Source organism: Equus asinus, chromosome 1, assembly GCF_041296235.1.
Source record: "Equus asinus isolate D_3611 breed Donkey chromosome 1, EquAss-T2T_v2, whole genome shotgun sequence".
Lineage (NCBI taxonomy): Eukaryota > Metazoa > Chordata > Mammalia > Perissodactyla > Equidae > Equus > Equus asinus.
The window spans coordinates 150,976,303-150,998,744 of NC_091790.1; the positions used below are offsets into that span (position 1 = coordinate 150,976,303).

The following is a 22,442-nucleotide window of genomic DNA, read 5'->3' on the forward strand; positions in this document are numbered from 1 at the left end:
ATACAAACTAATCTATGATAACTGAAAGCAGATTAGTGGTTGCCAACGAATGAGGGTATGTTGTTGGGAGGCAGCAATTACAAAAGGACATGAGGAAACTTGGTGGTGATGGATTTGCTCAGTATTTTGATGATAGCGATGGTTTTATAGATGTATACCTATGTCAAAACTTGTCAAAGTGTTTAAATAGATGCAGCTTATTATCTATCAGTTACACCTCAGTAAAGCTGTTTACAAAAAGAAAAGAATATATCTAATAGGCAAACCTTTCCCAGAGCTTCTTTTTTAGCTTTCCTGAATTGATGAGAGGTGCGATTACTCAGCAGTGTGGTGTACAGCCAAGAATGAGAATCCCAAACCAAGGGGTTTGAAGAATGTAGCTTCTAGTGGCTTGAGAACAGATCTGGGTTCTTAAAGTGGAGACCTGGAAATTCCCAAATGATTGAGGTTGTTATCAACTTAGAATTATGGTCCATGATCCAGTTATGCATTTCCTGAATTCAGTTTTTCAGTTTTGTACCACTGGTGATTCAGTGAAATTGTTTTGTACCCCATTGTTTAGATTATGTATATAACACTTAATGTAGCTACAGTGTTGTGGAGTCCAAGTTGTAATCACCTTAATTGTTTTGGTAACTCTGGAAAAGACCTTCATATCATGATTTTAAATTAGTTTTTTAGTGGATCACACATACTGAACATGCTTTTAAAAATATCTTCAACAGCCGGCCTGGTAGCATAGTGGTAAAGTTCAGTGCTCCACTTCGGCAATCTGGGGTTCATGGGTGCAGATCCTGGGCACGGACCTACACACCACTCATTGAGCCATGCTGTGGCAGCATCCCACATACAAAATAGAGGAAGAATGGCACAGATGTTAGCTCAGCAACCATCTTCCTCAAGCAAAAAGAGGAAGGTTGGCAATGGATGTTAGCTCAGGGCCAATCTTCCTCACCAAAAAGAAAAAGAAGTCTTGATTCCATTTATCATCAGTGTGTAACCTAATGGAATCCTTATCCTAAACTTTGATGAAATTTAATGTGATTCTATTATTTTGGAAGCTTGGAAAGCATCTCTATGTGGTGAGCAATTGTAGGACCAATGATTTTAGTAAATAGACTAAAAAATATGAAAACCACATAACCCAAGTAGTTATATAATACTAAACAAACTTTCTGAAACATATTTTTAGGGCCCTGTTCAGTCAAATAAAACCGTAGAATCAGCAGTTTTCTCATGGATTATTTTTTTGATGGCTTAATATTCTGGTCCTTGCATGACTGAAATTATAGTGCATTGGAATTTACATTGCTCTAAAATTCTCTTCCTTTGCTGGCACCAGAGCTAACAACTGTTGGCAATCTTTTTTTTTTCCTGCTTTTTCTCCCCCAATCCCCCCAGTACGTAGTTGTATACTCTAGTTGTGGGTCCCTCTGGTTGTGGCATGCAGGACGCCACCTGAGTGTGGCCCGATGAGCGGTGCCATGTCCATGCCCAGGATCTGAACTGACGAAACCCTGGGCTGCCAAAGCGGAGCACTTGAACTTAACCACTCGGCCATGGGGCTGGCCCCAATGAGTATCCTTTTTGATTAATGTAATGGTCTTTACCTTATTTTAGAAAGATTATTCAGTTATTATGTTGAAAAATATCCAGCTAATTGAATTTTTAGACCACGGAGAACAAAATTAATTAGGATGTTCTTACCAAGTAGTATTAGATATGTTATCCATCAAACATGAAATCGATATTATTATAGCATTGCTAAGAAAGACATTATTTGGCATTGTCTTCTTAATGATTAATAGACTAATAGTGAGAGTCTCTCTAACTTTTAACAATTTAGTGAGGCTGTTCTTAATAGGCTATAATGATTAGTCCTTTTTCCAAGGAGTATAATAGGTTGCTAAACAGTACATTGTTTGTATCTGAATATTCATTGCTTACCCAAATTCAGATTATAAAGCTAAAGTATGGTTTTATTTTATGGTTTAACTGGTTCTCATTTCCACTACTTGAGAACTGGACTAGTAGTTTGTACGGAGTAAAGAAATAAAGCTTTTTTTCCCCAGGTATTCATATTTTGACCATGGCTTACTTGTACAAATTGGTGTCATTTTCAATATCATACTCGCCTTTTTCAAACATGTCTATCTTATGTAGAGAGTAGCTTGCCAATTTTATTCCCATTTCTTTTTGGTCATATCTATCTCTTCCTCTCCATTCTTCTCATCAGTTGGGGTCTGGGATGTAACCCGCCTTTCAGTGGATAAATTCTCTAAACTCTCAGGTAAGACTTCTGAACTTTCTTCAACAAAATCTTTGAAACTCAGTTGGTACCAGAGTCATATTTCAGTAACATTTTGAAGTTCCAATTTAAGTACTTCATTGTCTCTTGAAACTTGAAATGATTTTAAATTTTAAATTTTATTTAAATATAATTAATATTTTAAATCATTATTTTCAAGATTTTCTACTACTTGCTCTCTGCCTGCCTTCTCTAGTTATATGCTCTAGAGGTAAAATAAATATAATGAAAACCACATATGTAATTAAAAATTTTCTTTACCTATACCCTGTCACAGTTTAAGTCCAATCAGGAGACAGAAGTCATAAAGTGATTTAAACAGAGAACATTTAATATAAAGAATTATTAAGCCAGGAGAGGAGAGTTAGTATGAAGATATAAAGAAAACTCTAAAAAAGAGCTGAGGGAGAGTACTCAAGGAAGGACAACCTTGGAAGGCAGGCCCTACTCCATGGCTGAGATTCAGACTCCCTTGGAGAAAGTGCAGTTTTAGCACACTGGATGGCCGAGAGGGGTTGCGTGGGCCAGAGATGGCCCATAGTCACTGAGCAGCAGGAAACTATCCTTGGGGGTGTGATTGAGCCATGGCTGGTAGGCATGCTCAGAGAGAGTTGGGGTGCTCTTGTGGGTGTGAGACCTAGAACATGCAGTGTCTCTGTCTGAAAGGAAGGTGATCGCTGGGCCTGGGGTGGGGCTATGGGGTTGCTGAAGAACTGTGCACTCTGGATATCTGGCTGGGACAGAGCACCCTCCCCAGATGTCATCAAACACCTACACTGCTGATGACTGTGCAGCAAGAGAAAGATAAACCCCAAAAGTTCAGCAGTCAAACAAGAAGAGGAATTCCCTTCATCCTGCAATGCCACTCTAACATCCTCCACTGGCAAAGCTTAAAAGCATGTGGACTGTAAATGTGAAACGCTTTAAGAATCCAGTCCATTATCACAGAGCAGGTACTGAATAGTGAACCTGGAGCTCAGAGGCAATAAGTTGATAACTGACACACAGCCACATATAAAAAAAAAAAAAAAACAGGTGAAATTAATTTTAATAAGGTATTCAAAGTGGTATATCAAAATATTTCAACATTTAATCAATATAAAAATTACTAGATATTTTACATTCTTTTAGTACTAAGTTTCAAAATCCAATGTATATTTTGCATTTACAGTGCATCTCAATTTGGACGCTAAGTTTTCATTGGGTATACTTGATCTGTATTTAAGTTTCATAAAATTTATAGTTGAAAAAGTAGATTCATATACCCAAATTGTTCCAGATATACTTAAAAGTTTTCCAAAAAGTTAAATGAGAACTCTAAATCATTTTCCTTTAACATTCACATTGATAAAACTGATTATTCTATTATAAAGGAATTGATATGAACTTAAAGTAAAAATCGTAACAGTTTCAAGACAGTATCTGTTTCATAGACAGTACCTGTCTAGGTTATGTAAATTCACTAACTTTTGTGATAGCTCAGTATTATTAATATTGAATTAAAAAAGTTATTGGAAAATTGAAAATTAGCTCTGAATTTATCAATATCAGCAGTGTTCTTCAAAATTTCTTTTGATTTGCAGCCAATTTACATAATGCTGTCAAAAACAAAATCTTCTGCATATAGACCCATGTTAAAAAAATGTAAAAGAATTATTATTGATTTTATTATTAACATGTCTAGCTATGTCATAAATAAGATTTTCCTTTCCTTGGCGATTCACCTTTAGCTCATTCATATGCAGTGTGATATGGATTATAATTTGATAAGCAAGAAACCCACCAGGCTTTTAAAGAAATGATACTAACTTGAACTTAAGGAACAGAATCATTTTATAATGAAAAGAAGTCTCTGGGTCTTTGACCTTCTACAGACGTGAAACAGACAGATAAAGTTATTCAGCCCTAAACACAGGCCAGAAGGCAGAGCCAATATTCATGGTAAATCACTCTCAGGCAACTAGTCTGGCTTTAATCAAGGAATTGGAGATGTGCATTTAGCTGTATTTCAGAATTGTAATAAATCTGTGATTGCTATGAGCCTTCATTTCCCCTTGCTCCTTTTTCCCCCCAATTTTTAAAATTGTGGGAAAATACACGTAACGTAAAATTTACCATCTTAAACATTTTTAAGTATATATTTCTATGGTATTAAATACATTCATATTGTTGTGCAACCATCACCACCATCCATTACCAGAACTATTTTCATCTTGTAAAACTGAAACTCTATGACCCATTAAACAATAACTTCCTATTCCCTCCTCCCTCCAGCTCATGGCAACCACCACTGTACTTTGTGTCTCTATGATTTTGACTACTCTAAGTACTTCATATAAGTGGAATCGTACAATGTTTGTCTTCTGCGACTGGCTATTTCACTCAATATAATGTTCTCAAAGTTCATCCACATTGGAGCATATGTCAAAATTTCCTTCCTGTTTAAGGCTGAATAATATTCCATTATATGTATATACCACATTTTATTTATCCATTCATCCAGTGATAGATACTTGGGTCACTTCCATATTTAAGCTATTGTGAATAATGACACTATGAACGTGGGTGTACAAATATCTCCTTAAGACCTTCCTTTTAATTCTTTTGCATCTATACCCAGAAGTGGAATTGCTGGATAATATAGTAATTCTATTTTCAATTTTTTGAGGAATAATAACTGTTTTCTACAGCAGTCATACTATTTTACATTCCCACCAACAGTACACAAGGGTTCCAATTTCTATGCATCCTTGCCAACACTTATTTTCTTTTTTCTTGATAGTAGCCATCCTAAGGTGTATGAGGTGGTATCTCATTGTAGTTTTGATTTGTATTTGCCTAATGCTTAACAACGTTGAGCATCTTTTCATGTGCTTATTGGCCATTGGTGTATCTTCTTTTGAGAAGTATCCTTTGCCTATTTTTGAATCGAATTGTTTGCTTTTCTTGTTGAGTTTTAGGAATTCTCTCTATGTTCTGGATATCAATGAATTTTCAGTATATTATTTACAAATATTTTAGCTCATTCTGTAGATTTCCTTTTTAATCTGCTGATAATATCTTTTGATGTACACAGTTTTTAAATTTTCAGAAATTCCAATTTGTTTTTTCTTTTGTTGCCTGTGCCTTTGGTGTCATATGCAAGAATTCATCACCACATCCAATGTCATGAAGATTTCCCCCTATATTTTCTAAGAGTTTTGTTGGGCAGGGGCTTGCAGCAATGTAGGGAGGTACAGCAAAAATGGCCACCCACTTCTTTGTCTGTATCTCTGTGATTAGAAGCAGCAATCAGTGATCAGAGTGCAGATCCCTGATATTTGGAGGGCAGGGTCCTTTTTACCCACTGTGGCTCCTACAAACTGTGTGCAAGCTCTTCTGGAAACCTGTATGGCTGCCTGCTATGTGGCTGAGGAGTGGGGATGGGTAGCTGCCACTGTGCTAAGAATTGATTGACCAAATTAATGACAGTTTACTCTCAAAGCCTTCTAGAAGTTGCCACCCCTCAATAGACTCCAGAGTTCCAAAATAGTTACATCTGACAGATTCTGCTGGTGCAGTTGTTGTCTAGGTGGGGAGACAGATTCCTGGTGCTTTGTACTCCACCATCTTCCCAGAATCCTCTCCAAGTTAATATGTCTTTTTGATCAATCTCTTAAAGTAATTGTTTGGACATAGGCTAAAATTTAAAATATGTTTTAAAGAGCCCATTAACTTAAGCTGGAAGGGTGTGAATAAATCACGGATGACTAGCAGGCCCCTTTGATTTCCTATTAAAAATTATTTTAATATGACTGATTTTTATGTACATTGATGATCTAATAGTCTTATTTGTCCACTGTGACATTTAACCAATAACTAGTATTTATCAGTCTCTAGAATGAAATATATAATATCTAGTCATTTATGATTTTATAACTGATGACAGTAATTGGATCATAATTTGTTTTATTTGGTGGAGAGCTGAGTCAAATGTAACTACTCAGGTTATGACAAATCATTGTCATTGGCCTTTGCAAAATTTCTCTGTTTATTTGTTTAAAAAAATCTATCTCATTTTATCTGCAATTTCCCTCCTATATCCTCACCCTTATGAGATGTATCCTTCTGTTTGTATTTATTCTTGTAAAAACTATATATATTGTGTGGATTTTTAGTTTGCATGCATAAATTATATTGGTCTATACATCTAGTTTTGTTTCTTGTTTTTTTTCTATTCAACATTGTTTTTAAGATCTGTGTTGCTCTTTTTATACCTGTTCAGTATTTTCCCTATTGCCACACGGTAGTTTATAGTATGCATATATACACTTCATCTATCTTGTTTCCCAGTGATGGACTAGGAGATCTTCTATTCCTTATCACCACAAACAGTCCTTGTACAGCTTCCCTTTTGGACTGGATCATAAATTTTACTCAGCATAAAACAGTGCTGTTTATGCTGCATTTGAGATAACCTACCTTCATGTATGTAACTTTAAAGACTCATAGCCTATGTTTCTTCCTGGGAATTTAAATTAAAGGCCATAGGAAGAAACCTTTTAATCCCAAATTAAGGGGCCACTGATTTTCCCACAGACTTACTAATGAAGTGCATCAAGCCATTATTGTGTGGTCTAAATTCTGTGTGAATATCAAGTATTGTTTAAATAGTCATTAAAAAGTACTTATGGAAAGAAAAATTCTCCCATGGAAATGTATGAAAATTGTTGCTATCATTATAAAGTCATTTGAAAGGAACATATTATTTGCTATGCAGTCTATCATAACTCCTTACTTTAAAAACTAATTTTAAGTACTATGAAAGAATTACCATTTTCTTCCCTGTAATCTTAAATCTTGGCATCTTTGCCAGTTCATCTTGGCTGAGCTGTAGTTATGATCCATAAATAATTCTATTTATCAAATTTTCAGTGTAGTGACTAACATGAATAAATACACTTGGACCACTGGTCAACATTGTGTACTAGTTATAGGGTGATTAAAAGTTAAATTTCTAATAGAGCATAAATTATTCTTCCTATGAGCAAGCATATTGAATTTCACTATATTTTTACTTCTCTTCTTTTAGAAATGTATTTTCAAAATAAAATGTGAGATTAAGGCTTTGTTTCCAGCCAAGAGCTCAGTATGATAGATTCAAGGTGGTCACAGATTATTTGATCTTTCTCCCATTGAGAGGTCAGGTCTCTTCCCCACTGCTGGAATCTAAGTGAGCTTTGTGACTTCTTTGATCAATAGAATATGACAGTGTGACCTTGTATCTGTTTCCAAGCCTGACTTTTAAGGAAAAGACAGTTTCTAGTTATAACCTCTTGGAATACTCATTCTGAGGGCAGCCAGCTTCCATGTAAGAAGACTGATTATACTAGGAGAACCATGCTATGAAGAAGTCCAGGCTAGCCACGTGGAAGCCAGATGGATATCTCTCCAGCCCATAGTTGTTCCAACTATGTCAGCACAGGCATCAGATGTGGGTGAAGAAGCTTTTAGATGACCCTAGCTCAGCTACTCTCTGACTGTAATCGAATGAGAGACTCCAAATGAGAACCGTTTCAGCTGAGCTCAGTCAACCCACATAACAATGTAAAATAAATACTTGTTTTAAGCCATTAAATTTTGGGGGTGATTAATCTGCAGCATTAGACAACAGGAATATTTGATCTCCAAATTGTTTCTCAGGCTTATGAGATGTTACGGTAACTGTGCTAAAATAAAACGTGTCCATGGGGTCATGTGTGCTCTCCTTATACTAAAATAGTTTATATCTATCTATGATAACTAGGACAAGAAATAGGAGATAATGAGTAAATTTCTGAATGTTTAAGGATTGGACTGAGTATGAAACTTATTATTGTAATAATCTTTTGACCAAAGAAGACCAGAAAGAAAGGAGACAAATGTGTTTGCAACAGCAGATAAATTTGATGAGCTTGAAAAAGATCAATTCTTAAAATTTTAAAGAATATATTTCCAAGGCATTCTTTAATCACCCCGCAGGGAATAGTCAGCATCTCTTTGTGGGACTGCATAGATTTGGGAAGTTTTTATTTTGTGAGATGAATATTTATTCATTTCTCTATTTGAGACTGTGTGTATGTTATCAGAATATGTGAAAATTTACTATTGCCTATTTGTATATATTCAAATGTCTTATCTTTAAGTCCTGGATGTGTGTTTATCAGACCTGTGACCTACCTAGATCACTGACTCTCAGGATCTTAATCTGTAAAATGAAGATAAAAACTGTAACCAGTTTATAAGTCTTTATTGTGAAGAACAAATGAGAGAATTCATGAAAAACTCAGGAGAGTGCCTGGCAGGTATTAAATACCCATAGAAGTTGATTATTGTTTTTAATATTACTATTACCATTACTATATAAAAAATAACAATAGAAATAAAAGGGAGCAGTGAGAGAGATTGTTTAGACAGAGACTGAGTCCACACTTTCTCCATTTTAAACTAGAGTCCAGTCCTTCCCCATTGCTATTTGCAATTGTCCTAGAGATTTAAAAAAAAATTTTCTTGAGTAAGTACTAAATATTGGGACAGCAGTATAAAATGTTCCCTGTGTCTTTCTTTCGTTTTAAATCTATCAGTTCTACATTTTGGAAGAATCTACACCTTGAAGTCTGGACCAGGGAGTGGAGGACTCTGCAGGGCCCCAGGGGTCCTCAGATGATACTTAAAAAAGTTTCTTGCGTTAGTTTGAACTGAGTAATAAACAGCACAGGTTGAGCTGAGATGCCATTCCCTTCCTTTGGTGGTGGAGATGAGAAGAGATATAAAATTCTTCATGGTCTGGAGATATTTTTTTACCTCTTATATATTAACTCTCCCCATTGCTTGCCTTGGAGTCTTCATTTTCTGCGTGTGGTTACATATACTTGGTGTACTTTCTCATCTCTGGGAAGTCACACATCTCTCCTTCCTGTCAGGATCACTCACCCCTTTCCCCTTCTCTGACTAATGCCTAATGTTTGTTTTTCTAGTAGAGTAGAAATCACTTTGGGACGTCAGTGCCAAAACAGTTGGATATCTTCCTCCTTAATGTTTCTGTGGCTACCTGAATTTTGCTTAATTTAATGCTTGTTCCACTGTACTGAAAAATTTAATGTATTTGTCTGTCTCTTCCAATAGAGTGTAAGCTCCTTGAAGGGAGAGACTGCTTTATTTTCACTGGCGAGTACAATGCTTGGCATACAGAAGATACTCAGTAAGTATTTGTTGAAGTAATACTAAAGAGATGCTAAAGTCAGAGGGTCAACTCCATTGAGTCCTTCCAGAAGAAAAAGAGCATGCTGCTGTTGTTTAGCTCTCCTTTGTCTAACTACCTACCTTTTGGAGCTAGTTGAGTTTTATAATTTTTTTTCTTCTTCCCATTTACCTTAGCTTTTGTGTTTCCATGTATATCTAGTTTATATTATGTCTAGTTTTATGTATTATTTGTGGGCCTGGGTACCTCTTTGTTAAATAAAATATTGACCTGTTTTTATTTTTTAACCCCCAAATTGAATTTGTTTTGCAGGAATAGTGGTGGTGATTTCCATTGCAAACATGGATGTTCCCTTAACATACATTAAGACCATATCACACTCTATAGTATTCCAAAAAGGAAGGTGAACTGTTTTCAAAGGTAATAAATAGCTTTAACAACAAAGGATGTAAACACCTCATGAAACAAAAAGTCTCTAGTCATATGAATGACTTGTGGCTAAACATTTCAACAGGATCAACCTTTGTTTCTTTGATCTTTAGGTTTCTACTTTTGAATGTCCACACCTGGCATCTGCAGTAAAATACACAGCATCTGGATTACAGAATGCAAATAACATCCATTCAGGCAAACTTTCAAGCTTTGGTATCTGCATCATGCATTGAAAATCAATTGATTTAGACTGCTGTAGGACCTTTATATGATTTTGGGGATCAACTTTAAAATTTTTCTTTGGATGGACCTATTCTGCCTCCCTTTTCAGTATTGAATAGGATCTTTTATTATTCTCAATATCATTTGAATACTAAACGGCACTAATTGAGTATATTTAGTAAGAATGACTAGTTTTTCTTAAGTTTCTGTATACCTTTCTGCATTAAACAGATTTCTAAAACCCATAAAGAATCATTTATTAGCAAGATACTTAGACATTTCCCTTATGCTATTTATTGTCCGCAACTTTTAGGTACCTTGGAAAAATGTAAAAATTTGAAACAAGCCAACATTTTTTTTCTAGTCGTATATCATTATGACTTCTTTTTTCTCAAAACTTTTGTGGAAGTGGGGTTAGGAAAAGTGCAAGAATTGGCAAAAAACAGAGGAAGGCAAATATTAATTATTGTGTATAATTGAGTAATATGCCTTAAAGGCACAATATTTCTAGGACAAGCTTTATGTTAAATAGACAACTGTGTGACTTAATGCTCCAAGAAAACTTATAGATCGTGTTCTCTTTAAGTGGATCATTAAACTTGCCTGTAGATATAATAAAAGTGATTCTAGGTTACTCAAGCAATTTATAATAATAATTTAAGGTCTTTTTTACTGAAAACTATTTGGTTATTATGCATTTATATGTGACTGATGTAATTAGGTTATGAATTTTTATTTCTATTATAACCTGGCCATTCTTTAAAGAAGGTATGTTAGAAATATTATATTCAAAGTGAGTAAAATTATATCCAGTTAAAATCTATTCATTCAGACAGTGCTTCAGGTCTTGTTAATTTTCCCCCATCCCTATCCATCTAAATATCCAGATGTTTGATGTTGCATGTGATTGTACAAAAGCTCTGATCTGAAATCCTATGGCTTACTGGATTACCCTTTACCCACATGGTTTAAATTAATAATAAAAAAATGAACCAGGGCAATCTTGCAACAAAAGAACAAGACTTTATTGTATAACAGAATTGCAGATGTGGAAAGGTGCTCATAATAAAGACAGAATATTTCTGTTTCATAGAGCATCTGGAATGCCACAGGATCTCTAAGTTATCAGGAACTAATGTTAGACAGCCTTGGTTTGTGATTAATTTAATATTCAGAGAGACTTTTTTTAAAGCCTTGTGCCATTCATCATCATAATGTCATTTTTGCAATCCTAAAATGATTTACAAAGTCAACTCTCCCCCTTAATTTCTAAAACAATATTAAGACATCAAAAAGTTTCAGATACAAACTTCAAAGGGCAGCCAAATCAGAGATTTCTGGCTAAGACAGTTTAGATCATTTAATATCCTCTGGTTTTCCTAGGATTAAATTACAGCCTATAGAATTCTTGGAATTTAGCTAAGGAAGTATTATATAATATAGCATGGCAATTTTGGGGAGGCTGGCAAAGGACTACACAGAGGAGATGCCATCTTTTTAATTTATCAGCCTTTCAGTGAGTGCTTGTGAAGCAGTAGAGTAGGAGAAGTTATCCCAGTGTGAATACCAAGCTTTGATAACTGGAGAAATGTTTGAGTGTGAGCACAGGATGACATTCGTTTGGGGACATTTACTTTCTTCTTTGTAGTCATCACATTACAGTGAAGCTTAGATTCACAGAGTGAAATTAAGGCTTACGAATGAATGTCTGAGGCAGGAACCGATAACAGGAACTCATTCTGACACAGCCACAAAGGCAATGCTTCCAGTCTCTGTGGTTTTCTAGGGACAACAGTGACCGCTGGTTGCTTGTGTAGCGCCATGATGTGGCCTGCGAGAATCACACCACGCAACACTCTGGCTGCAGGAACAATCCTAACCATTGGCTCTCTCTGAGGAAATTTAGCATTTTCTAAAAGAACCACATTCAGCTTGAAGTTGAGCTTAAAAGAAAAGGTCTGTGAAACAAATGTTAGTGCTCTGACTAAACCAAAATATAAGTGATTGTTACAGGAAATGACCTGTTACAAAGGACTTTCCACCCCAAATTCACACATGCCGCCAGAAAGGTGAATGTGTTATAGATTGTGATGTGCATAAAAGCAAACTTGATCACTCTTAGGATAATATATATATATTTAAACAAGATTTTGGTGACCTCAGACAATATTGTTCATCTGATAATCCGCTTTGCTTCTGTGCCTTAAGTTGGTAACATATTGTAGAAACAGAAAGCACTGAAGTCTTCCTGATTTAAAGAGATCAATAACAACAAAAAAGATAAGAAATTACAGGAAAACTTTACAGAAAAATTACTTTTCATAATTTTAAATTTGTTTTAAAAATTTAAATGTGTATTTATTGTTCCTAACTTCAGTGTTTTGTGCATGTGCATAAGAGCGTCAGTACCCTGAAGCCACAAGAGCTTGATTTAAAGTGATTAAAGTGTGAGATCTGCTTAAACAGTCAATGCATTTAAACTGTAGTCTTAGGAATCCAGAGTTCACTTTGTAGGTATCTTTCAATTTGGCATAACTAAATAGATCCAAACCCGTATTAGTTCAAGCTGCATTTTCTACTTTCCTAACATGTGTTGATCCTCCCAGTTTATTTTATTTGCACTTCGTATTTTAAATTTAGATATGCTATCCCATCAGAATGTGGCTACTCTTTATTGTTTTTAAAGGATTGAGAACATAACTCTCTATTTGCTTTATCATAAAGTTTTGCACAGATGCTCCATGTCATATTTTTGGGTTTATTTTCTCCCTTGGATCCTCTCATGTAGCTACTTAGAATTTCTTTGTGAGTGAAGTGTGTAAAATAAAGGAAACCATAACAGCACATTCAAAATTGCAATAGGCATGCCCATTACATCAGCATCACTTTTCACATTCTTTCCATAATATTTCTTTGTCTATCCTCATTTTAAAGATGAATGAAAGCGGGTAAAGAGAGAGTAGGTAAAGGATGAAAGCACAAATAAGATTAGAAAGCAGGATAGAGAGACACACAATATCAAAACAGAGTTAAAAGACTCAGTAAAAGAGGTGGCTGCTGAACTTTGCTTGGAGTTACGCCATGTGCTTTGCCTAAAAATGTTAAAATTATGATAATAGAATAATGGTAGATATGAAAGAAGAGTGCATATCAAATTAGATGTGGCTTCAGGGAGATCATCAGTGATAAAATATTACCCTTTTTCCTTCAGGTTGACAATCCTCCCACCAGTTTCTCATGAATCTGCCAGCAACTAGATTATTTTATTTAGAAAATTAATTTTCCTCTCTGTTGAGGTCACACACTAATGCTTAGCAGGGACCAAGCAGGTAGAGAAAAGGACAAATGTGTCCTATTTGGGATTATATGTTTTTAAACAATATTTTGGAAATCTTGTGTTTGCAAAGCACTCATTCTTTCTAAAAAGTGCAGCTAGTGCCTCAACTCTACCCGCTTGCTGCTATGGGGGAACGTGAGTTCTGTGTAGCTGTAGCCAACTCCTCACCACGTCAATAAGAAAACAAAAATTTTATTTTTCTACTATTTAAAGAAATACAGTAGAAAAAGCCAAAAGCAAATATAAAATTCTAGTATTATGTGATTTATTACAGATATCTTCAACGGAAAACCTAATTAAACCACGTAGTAACATCGTAATTTTGTGCCTCGATGTAGAGAGTGCAGAGTAAGATACACATTCCTTTCTTTGAAAGTCAAAAAACTGGGGAGGATGTGGAACCATATGAGATCCTGGATATCCAGAGGGAAGAATTAAGGCCTCACAGTTTCTTAATTCTATCAGTTCTTCTCACTTTGACAGTTCTTTTTCTTCAGGATGGGCTCTCATGCACAACAGAGGGACATTAGAACACAGGTTGTATGTGAACCATTATGTCTTCCACTGTCTGATTTTTTAAAAATCTCATATATGTTTTTAAAGCAAAAGGATATTAATTCCAGTGATTATATTAAGGTGGTTTTGAAAGCACTGCTATAAGTCCTCTGAACTTACATAGGTTCCCCCATAGACATATGTCATCAGTTGTCTGAATTCCATTTAGATTATCTTACTCAGAACTGAACATTCACTGACAAGTACATCTGTGCCAAATGCAAATATTTGATATAAAGGTTGGATTTAGCAAGACTTGCTGTATCTATTATGCAGGAGATTGCTGTAGCCTTATTAGTTGTGAGATGGTTAGGAGTATACCTTTTAAAAATCAATTAGGAGTCCCTTGATAAAGGATCTAGGTCATATTATCTGTTTGTCAGATATTCAGCTGGTATGTGTATTTGTTGGAAATCATTTGAACCTACGAATCACATGGTCTCTAATGTCTAGGATCTCTACATTGTTTTAGTTTAGACTACTTTTTTCCAATGAGAGTTGTGCCATTTTTTCAAATAAATCAAAGTATTTTATGCACAAGGAAAAATGATTATAACATATGAAATGTGGAAAGACCACAGCAAAGAACTACCTTTCAGACTAGATATGTCTTCTTATAATTCTTCATCAAATACTAATTTTAAATAGAGCCCCATATAAGGTAAGTTTATAGCTCTAACCAAATGGTTTTATCTTTTTCAAGTGACAGGAGTGAAATTCTTTGTACCTGTGTACCTTTTTGGTTAAACATAAATATAGAGAGATATATATGAATTAATACAAATGACTCAGAAGCTAATAAATCTCCCTTTAATTAAAATAAATACATCTAAAGAGGCTAGATAACTTCAGCTATGCATAGACTCCCCAGTCACTATTCACAAAAGAAAATATAGATATTGATATATTAATTTCCTCTAAAGACCTGTGCTATCCGAGATGACCTAACATTGAAGACTCTTCCTTTGCAGTTAGTTGCTGATGCCTAAGGTCACCTCTTGTGATGGGCAACTGCAGAGGCTGGTCTGCACCCTGTGCTTATTTGGGGGGGTGGTGCCAAGGGATACTGCATGTACTCTGTTTTATTGAACAACCAAAAAACATCAAAATTCAATTTCAAAATTTTGTTTTAATAATACATGAAACATGCCAATGGTGCAGCTCTTTTGAATCAGATTATTTTAGGAAGTCCACACTGATGGAGTTGCCTTCTAGACATAGCCTCAATGATGTTGATAATCTTTTTCCCTCTTTTAGAGATCTCACTTGGCCTCCCTTTACAATCATGTGTTTTACCTTTTAAGAGTGGTTGTCTTCCTTCTTTTCCAAGTGGCTTAGTGGTCATTGATTACTTGAAGAGAGCACCATGGGTATCCACACCTGTAATGTCTAGAAAATGCTTTAAGGATTTCATGAACTATAACAGTGAGATTTTGACTTTATTCTTTGATAAATTGAAGAGGTTCTATGTAGAATTTATGTTTTTTTAAAGGCAATATGTTATAGCCATCAAAATCCCTAGTGTATACTGCCAATGATTTTTGAAGACCAAGTTTCTATTTTAATTAAATCCTTACTTGGAAAAATTAGAGTTTTTAAAGAATTTTTCTTTTTGTTTTATGTCAGTGTATGTTTAGAGCCACACGGAAAGGTGAGGTGTGGTCAAGTGGTATTATATGCTAAATAATATTATATTTACTATTTTATTCTGCGTCTACTTTGGTGAAATTTGTTTGTTTATGCACATATATGTGTAATAAAATATATATGAATTTTTTTTACGTTTTTATAAATATGTTGTCAAGGCATATTTTTCACTGGACAGCTTAATTTTCTTAGGGTCTACTAGCCAGTGCTTCTAATAGGTTCTCTAGGCTTTTGATAAAGTTGAAAAACAGAATGTAACTGAATAAAGAGATAAGAGTGGCTAAGCTGTGTTCCATGAGTATTTCTGCTAAGAAGGAAAAATGAAAGTAGAATTTTCTAGAGCAGAGTAACATGGTAAGTAGATGTTCAGCAGATGGCAAATTATTGCTGGGGAGGAATTGTGAATTAGGATAGAAAGATAAAAGGAGGTGGACAAGAATCCACATGTTTATTCTTTACGGATGCCAGACACACTGTATCCTTCTCTTAATTTATTTAAGAATATTTAGTGCTTCCTATGTCTCAGGCACGACACTCTTTGGTCAGCAATAATCACTCTTTCACTTCTTCTTTCATAAACTTGATTTAATTTGTGGCTAGGTTACCCACTCACCTTTCTATTCTACTTTCCTCATTCTTGTTTTGTTAATGTTGGTGTAGTACTGCTTTTGTTGTTTCACTCTATGTGCTCCATGGTGGTCAAGAAATTATGTAAAAAACTTTGTGCAGTGCTGGAAGAACAGATACTTAAGTCTCTTTCCAGGCACTGTAGAGGTTAGGAAGGTTGCCTCGAAGGTGGATCTGAGGAATAGCAATATGCCCGTATAATAAATTCACACAGTTTCAGGTAAAGTGGCAAATGAGATATAGAGGCGAAAGGATTGACTTGGAAATTAGGATTCCTGGGCTATAAAGAAATAGATGTTTCCACTATGTGAAAAAGTCTATAATATTTTCTAGCCTCGCTTCCATCCTTTGTGGAATGAAAGGGTTTAGTTATATGCTCCCTAGGTTCCCTTCCATTGTGAAATTAATTCTATTATTTCAAGAGTACAACCTGTGTCAGGGATTTTAACATCTGTTACCTAGTCATTTGGTGGATCAAGAACTTATTTAAATTAGTTTATAAAATTTGAATTAATAGTTTCAGACAGGACTCCCTAAGGTTATCTGTTTAATTCATTTTTTAGAATTCTGGAATCATCAGGAAGTAAAACCATTGAAAATTTCGAAACTCATTAGTGGAATGTGCATGTATTTTTAAACACCATTAAGAAAAGTATGTAACCATCTTCATTATTGTATCTCAGTATCTATAAGAAACAACTTTCCTGGAGTCATTTAAGCTCACTTCCTCAGTTTGAATTTCTCAAAAGATAAGGAGAGTTATATGTCAATTTGTTTTATATAACAAACTTTATTGTTATTGATAGCCACTTTCACAATCTTTGAAGTCACGCCTCTGGCTGTCTCCCTTCTAGAATAAATAATCTTATTAAAATTGTATTTGCCCATTTAAGGGCTTTTCAGTGAAGCTAAATGATCTGAAATGAATGTTTTGAGTAATTGTTACTCTGTGAACTTCACTGTATCACAGGACATAAAACAGAAATATGATCTCCTTAATCTTGATTCTATTTTCTGTGTGTTTCATAACTTCCTCCATCAATATAACCAAAGCAGCTGAAAGTTAGAAAACTATGGTACTTGTCTTCAAATCCCTTTGCACTTAGGTAGTGGGTGTGAAAACAGAAATGTAAGAAACAGAACATGTGTGATATATGAATCAAAGCGTAGGGGCTATTTGGTGTGAAACAATGTGATCCTTGTAGCTCCTGCTAATGCATCATTCAGCAAATGCCTGAAGAAGACAGTTTTCAATGGCAAAAACAGCCTCCTGGAAATAGACCCTTCATTCAGTCCCTTGCATGAAACTTTATTGGACGAAAACAAAGGAATATCTTTATCGTATGAACTTAAAATAGGTGTCTGTAGTTGGATACATAACAAATACATGGAAATGAATTTGTTCACATCATTACCTGTTTTCTGCAAAACTAGCTGCTCTCCATTTCAGCTAAAATTCTTAACAAGTCAAGGTGTCACATGTAACACATGGAAACAGAAATAAATGTGACTAAGGTATATTTTCTAAAGGGTGTAACTTAACTGGTTTTGTGGACCTTAGGCCCCAAAATATGATTACAGTAGTTAGATAGAATTCATACAGCCCCCAACATCTGAATATAAATACTTGGAAGTATTCTTTAATCCAGAAGTTTATGAAGGTGATATGTATAATCACTGAGAATGACCAAATTATGGTTTAAATAATATAGATTTCTATTCAGTTAACCTAAACATTATTCTATAACAACTTACAGAGGAAGTACTACAGACCTCAAGTCATTTTATTCAGGAACTGGTGAAAATGGACATGGTTAAGAGAGGGTATAGATAAAAGACTTTTCCAGTTCTGGTCTTACACAGGTATTTGTAATCTTTGTGTTCCAAACTTTGCTTATCTCATGCTCTTGTGTGCTTTGTGGATTTTTCTTTGTTCCAGTGTCCTTATTTCTAATTGCAGAAAATTCTTTGTCTCTACTACTGCAGCTGCTCTAAGATCTCTGAATACTGATTAATACCATTACTATGGCAGTTCTTTCTGCCCCCGGCTCGATAAGCCCTGCAGAATATCCTGAGTCATTGATTTCCCTTGGTTGTTTAGTACTGGGGGTCAACTTTCTAACCAGAGAGTGTTCTCTGGCCTTCTACCTCTGTGGTGATTGGCAAGAGTTAGGGGTCAGAAGGTTCTATTTCTCCTGATTGGGGCCAGAGTTGAAAATGCATGCTCCTTTGGATGGTCTCATGACACAAACTGCCTAATTCTGTTAAACAAGCCTGAGCTCTTCCTCCTTTCACATGCTCATCCCCCACCTAAAGAACTTCAGAACTGTTACTCCGTAACAGTTTCAAACATTTCTGGTCTCCCACATTTCCAACCTCCTTCCCCATCACCATGCCTGTGAACTACGAAGTCCAGACTTATTTAGGTCATTTTTCATTTATTGTTTCACTTTCTTTTTCTGAGGATGTTTTGCCTTTTGCCTGTGTTTCCTCTAAGTATATCCTCTGCCCTTTCGCAGAGCCTTTTCACTTTTCCTTTCATTGCTCTCTGTGTCCATACGCTGGTTGCAGAGGTGGAAAGGTGGCCGAAGTTCTGTTGGAATGTTTTTATTCCTTCTACTTATGGATAATTGGAACTTGGAATGTTGTCTATCAAATGCTGAAGCTATGAGTCTAGCGTGGATTAATTTTTACCCTTGTTGATTATATTTTTTTGAGAGGGAGATATGGAATTGATCACCATTGTTCTCCAAACCCCCAACATTTGCATTTTTAATAAAGATATCGTGCAAACTGGGCTAGACTCAGATGAAAGAAGAGTGAAACTAGTGGAAGAAACATCAACAATCTAAGATGTGCAGATGACACCATTTTACTAGGAGAAGGCAGCAATGACTCGAAATGACTTCTGATGAAAGTGAAAGAAGAAAGTGCCAAAACAGAACTGCATTTAAACATCAAGAAAACAAAAATTGTGACTACAGAAGAACTACACAACTTTAACATAGACAATAAAGATATTGACATTGTTAAAGATTTTTTTTACCTTAGTTCAGTAGTCAATTTAGATGGAGACTGCAGCCAAGAAATCAAGAGAAGACTGAGACTCAGAAGGGCAGCAATGGAAGAATTAGGAAAGATCATGAAGTGTAAGGAAGTGTCATTAGAGACTAAGGCCAAGATTATTCATGCCCTCATATTCCCAATTACTATGTACGGACCTGAAAGCTGGACAGTGAAGAAGGCTAACTGACAGGAAAAAAATTGATTAATTTGAAATATGATGTTGGAGGAGAGCTCTACAGATACCATAGATTGCCAGAACGATGAATAAGTGGATCCTAGAGCAAATTTAGCCTGAATTATCAGTGGGAGCAAAGATGATAAACTGAGGCTGTCTTACTTTGGGCACATCATGAGAAGGCAGCAGAAAGAGACGAAGACAGAATATGAGATGGATTGACATCATAAAGGAGGCCATAGGCTTGAGTCTACAGAAGCTGAGTAGTGTTGCTGAAGACAACATTGTGGACATCATTCATTCATAGGGTCGACAAGAGTCAGAGCCAGCTTGACAGTTCTAACAATCACAGTCACGTGAACTTGCAAATATTGCTGGGGAACTATCATGGATGTAAAGGCTCAAACATTCCACCTAGAATATAGTTACTCATTGGAGGAACAAATATTAGTTTTCTTCTATCTTGTGGGAGACTTTCTGAGGACCAATTGAGATAATGAACAGGACATGTTTTGCAAGCTATGGACCTTATAATTGGCATTTGTCATTATTACCCATATAGTAATGACAATAAGAGGTGTCTACTTCTACCAGGCCCGGAATTCTGCTTCTCACTTCTAGTCAAGTCCAAGCTCTGATTCATTTTTATGGAGATGCTGTTCCATTAGAGTTTTCAACACTAATAAAATAAAATAAAAAAAGATGGAGTAACACTTTTAGAGATTGCATATGATTGGGCATATAATGCTTTTTATGAGCATTAGAAGAATCCTTGGTAGTTAGAATGCTTCAGACTTTTAATCTCAGCTTCACCTCCGGGCAGCTAGGCATATTGGAGTATATGTATTTTTGTAAGCTTTCTTGAGTTATTTTTTGGAACAATATTGTGTGTAACAAGAGCAAAGAAACAAAAAATAATTAATCAGGTATTTCTTTTGTCATCTTATGAATGGAGATTTATACTAACTGCTGGTTAAACTTACGAACTCAAAAATAAAATGCTATGACTCTTCATGATAAAAGATTTATTGGAATGATCTGATTCCAAAGTGATTTTTGTATAATGGAAAGTGAGAAGACTTAGGCAAGAAATTAGAATTTTGTTTCATTTTCATATATTTAATTATTAAAATCTTATATTAAACTAAGAGTATGTTTTATTTTATTTAAGATTTGCCCTGAGCTAACACTTGTTGCCAATCTTCCTCTTTTTGCTTGAGAAAGATTTGCCCTGAGCTAACATCTGTGCCAATCTTCCTCTATTTTGTATGTGGGTTGCTGCCACAGCATGGCGACTGACAAGTGGTATGTAGGTCCACACCTGGGAACTGAACCTGGGCTGCTGAAGCGGAACATGCTGAACGTAACCACTAGGCCATGGGGCCAGCCCTAAAAGTACGTTTTAAAAAACTATTTGCTCTTGTTACTTTGACTATCTTTCTGTAAGTTTGGTTTTACTACAAGAACCTCTAGCTCTCAATAACATTTATATTAAATATAATATATTATTATATAACCACTATTAATATCATGATAGATTATAATAGTAAAGAACAGTAGTTATTAATGTATTATACTACTATAGCATTTATAGTAGAATAATATATAAAATGAACAGGTATGTTTTAAGGTATTTTAAATATTTATCATAATACATATAACAATTTCCATCCTGGTCTTTCTTTTATTGTAATGAGTTGTATACATATCAGTTTTTACCATGTGACTCTGCGCCCTTTGAGAATACAAACTGTGTCTGTATATTCTGAGTCCGTATTCTGCACTTAAGGGCTATTCCTTAAGTACATTCCATAGCATATCAGTTCATCGAAATATTAATAATGTCCCCCTCAAAAGAAAAAGTGTTCTATGTCAAATAAATTTTAAAAATCCTAGGTTAAAAAAGAAAGTAAGTAGGTTTCATTTACAGCAGAAATTTTGGGGCTCTTGGTTAGCTCATGTGTGTTGTGAATCCCACAGGGGAGTTATAGTATGAGTGATTGCATTCATTCATTCATTCATTCATTCAATAAATATTTTTTTTGTGTCTCCAGTGTGCCAGGCAATGTTCCCATTATTCAAACTTAAGCAGAGAACAAGAAGCAGACTCTCCTCTACTTGGTGTTCTCTTCTACGTGGAGTTCTCCATTGACACAGTATTTTTTTCCAAGGACTGTCTCCTAGTAATAACTACTACTCTGCCTTAAATATTTTAAAATTAATATTATATATATTATGCTATATATTTCTCCCTTCCTCTGCTTCTGTTCTCACTCCTATTTATAGATACACAGATTCCCCAATCACCACTATGAGGGCTAATATCAAATATTTATTGAATACCCAAATGCTGGTTATTGTAAATAAATGAATATTGAGTTCACTAAATAAAATAAGGCAAAATGGTACAACCCTGTTTTTCTCTGACATTACTTTTGTCCTAATTCAATTTTCCGTTATTTGTCATTTTATTTCTAAACTTTCGCTAAGCTTACAATTTACACATTGGATTTTTTTCTCCGAGTATGTATTTTCTTTTAAGTTTCCAGTTACTGCAGAATTACAGGAATGCTAGACAATTAGGCGTTTGATTATTTTGGTGCCTGGTCATCTTAAGAAATGATTTTGTGTTCCAAAACCAAGTTTGGCCAAGAGTAGAGACAAATTGCATGGCTTGTTTGGAATCTCGCAAAGTCCAACAAAAAGACTATTGCTTGAAAATGATGTAGAATTCAGAGTAGAGGCACTGAACCAAGAAGATGTTTCATCACCAGAGAGAGAAACAGGTTCCAAACAGTGGCGGTCCATGGAGAGTTGTTGATGGCCATTGTGTCAAAGTTCTCATTCTTACTTT

The 22,442-nt window shown here is 35.2% G+C and overlaps 1 long non-coding RNA gene across 1 annotated transcript; it reads left to right on the forward strand.

The window, feature by feature from the left end:
• The first annotated feature begins 9,450 nt into the window (after nt 1-9,450).
• LOC139044552 (uncharacterized) lies at nt 9,451-21,981 on the forward strand. The gene is made up of 3 exons (XR_011501563.1): nt 9,451-9,527; nt 20,876-20,983; nt 21,643-21,981. It is a non-coding gene; the product is annotated as an uncharacterized lncRNA (long non-coding RNA).
• The last annotated feature ends 461 nt before the right edge of the window (nt 21,982-22,442 follow it).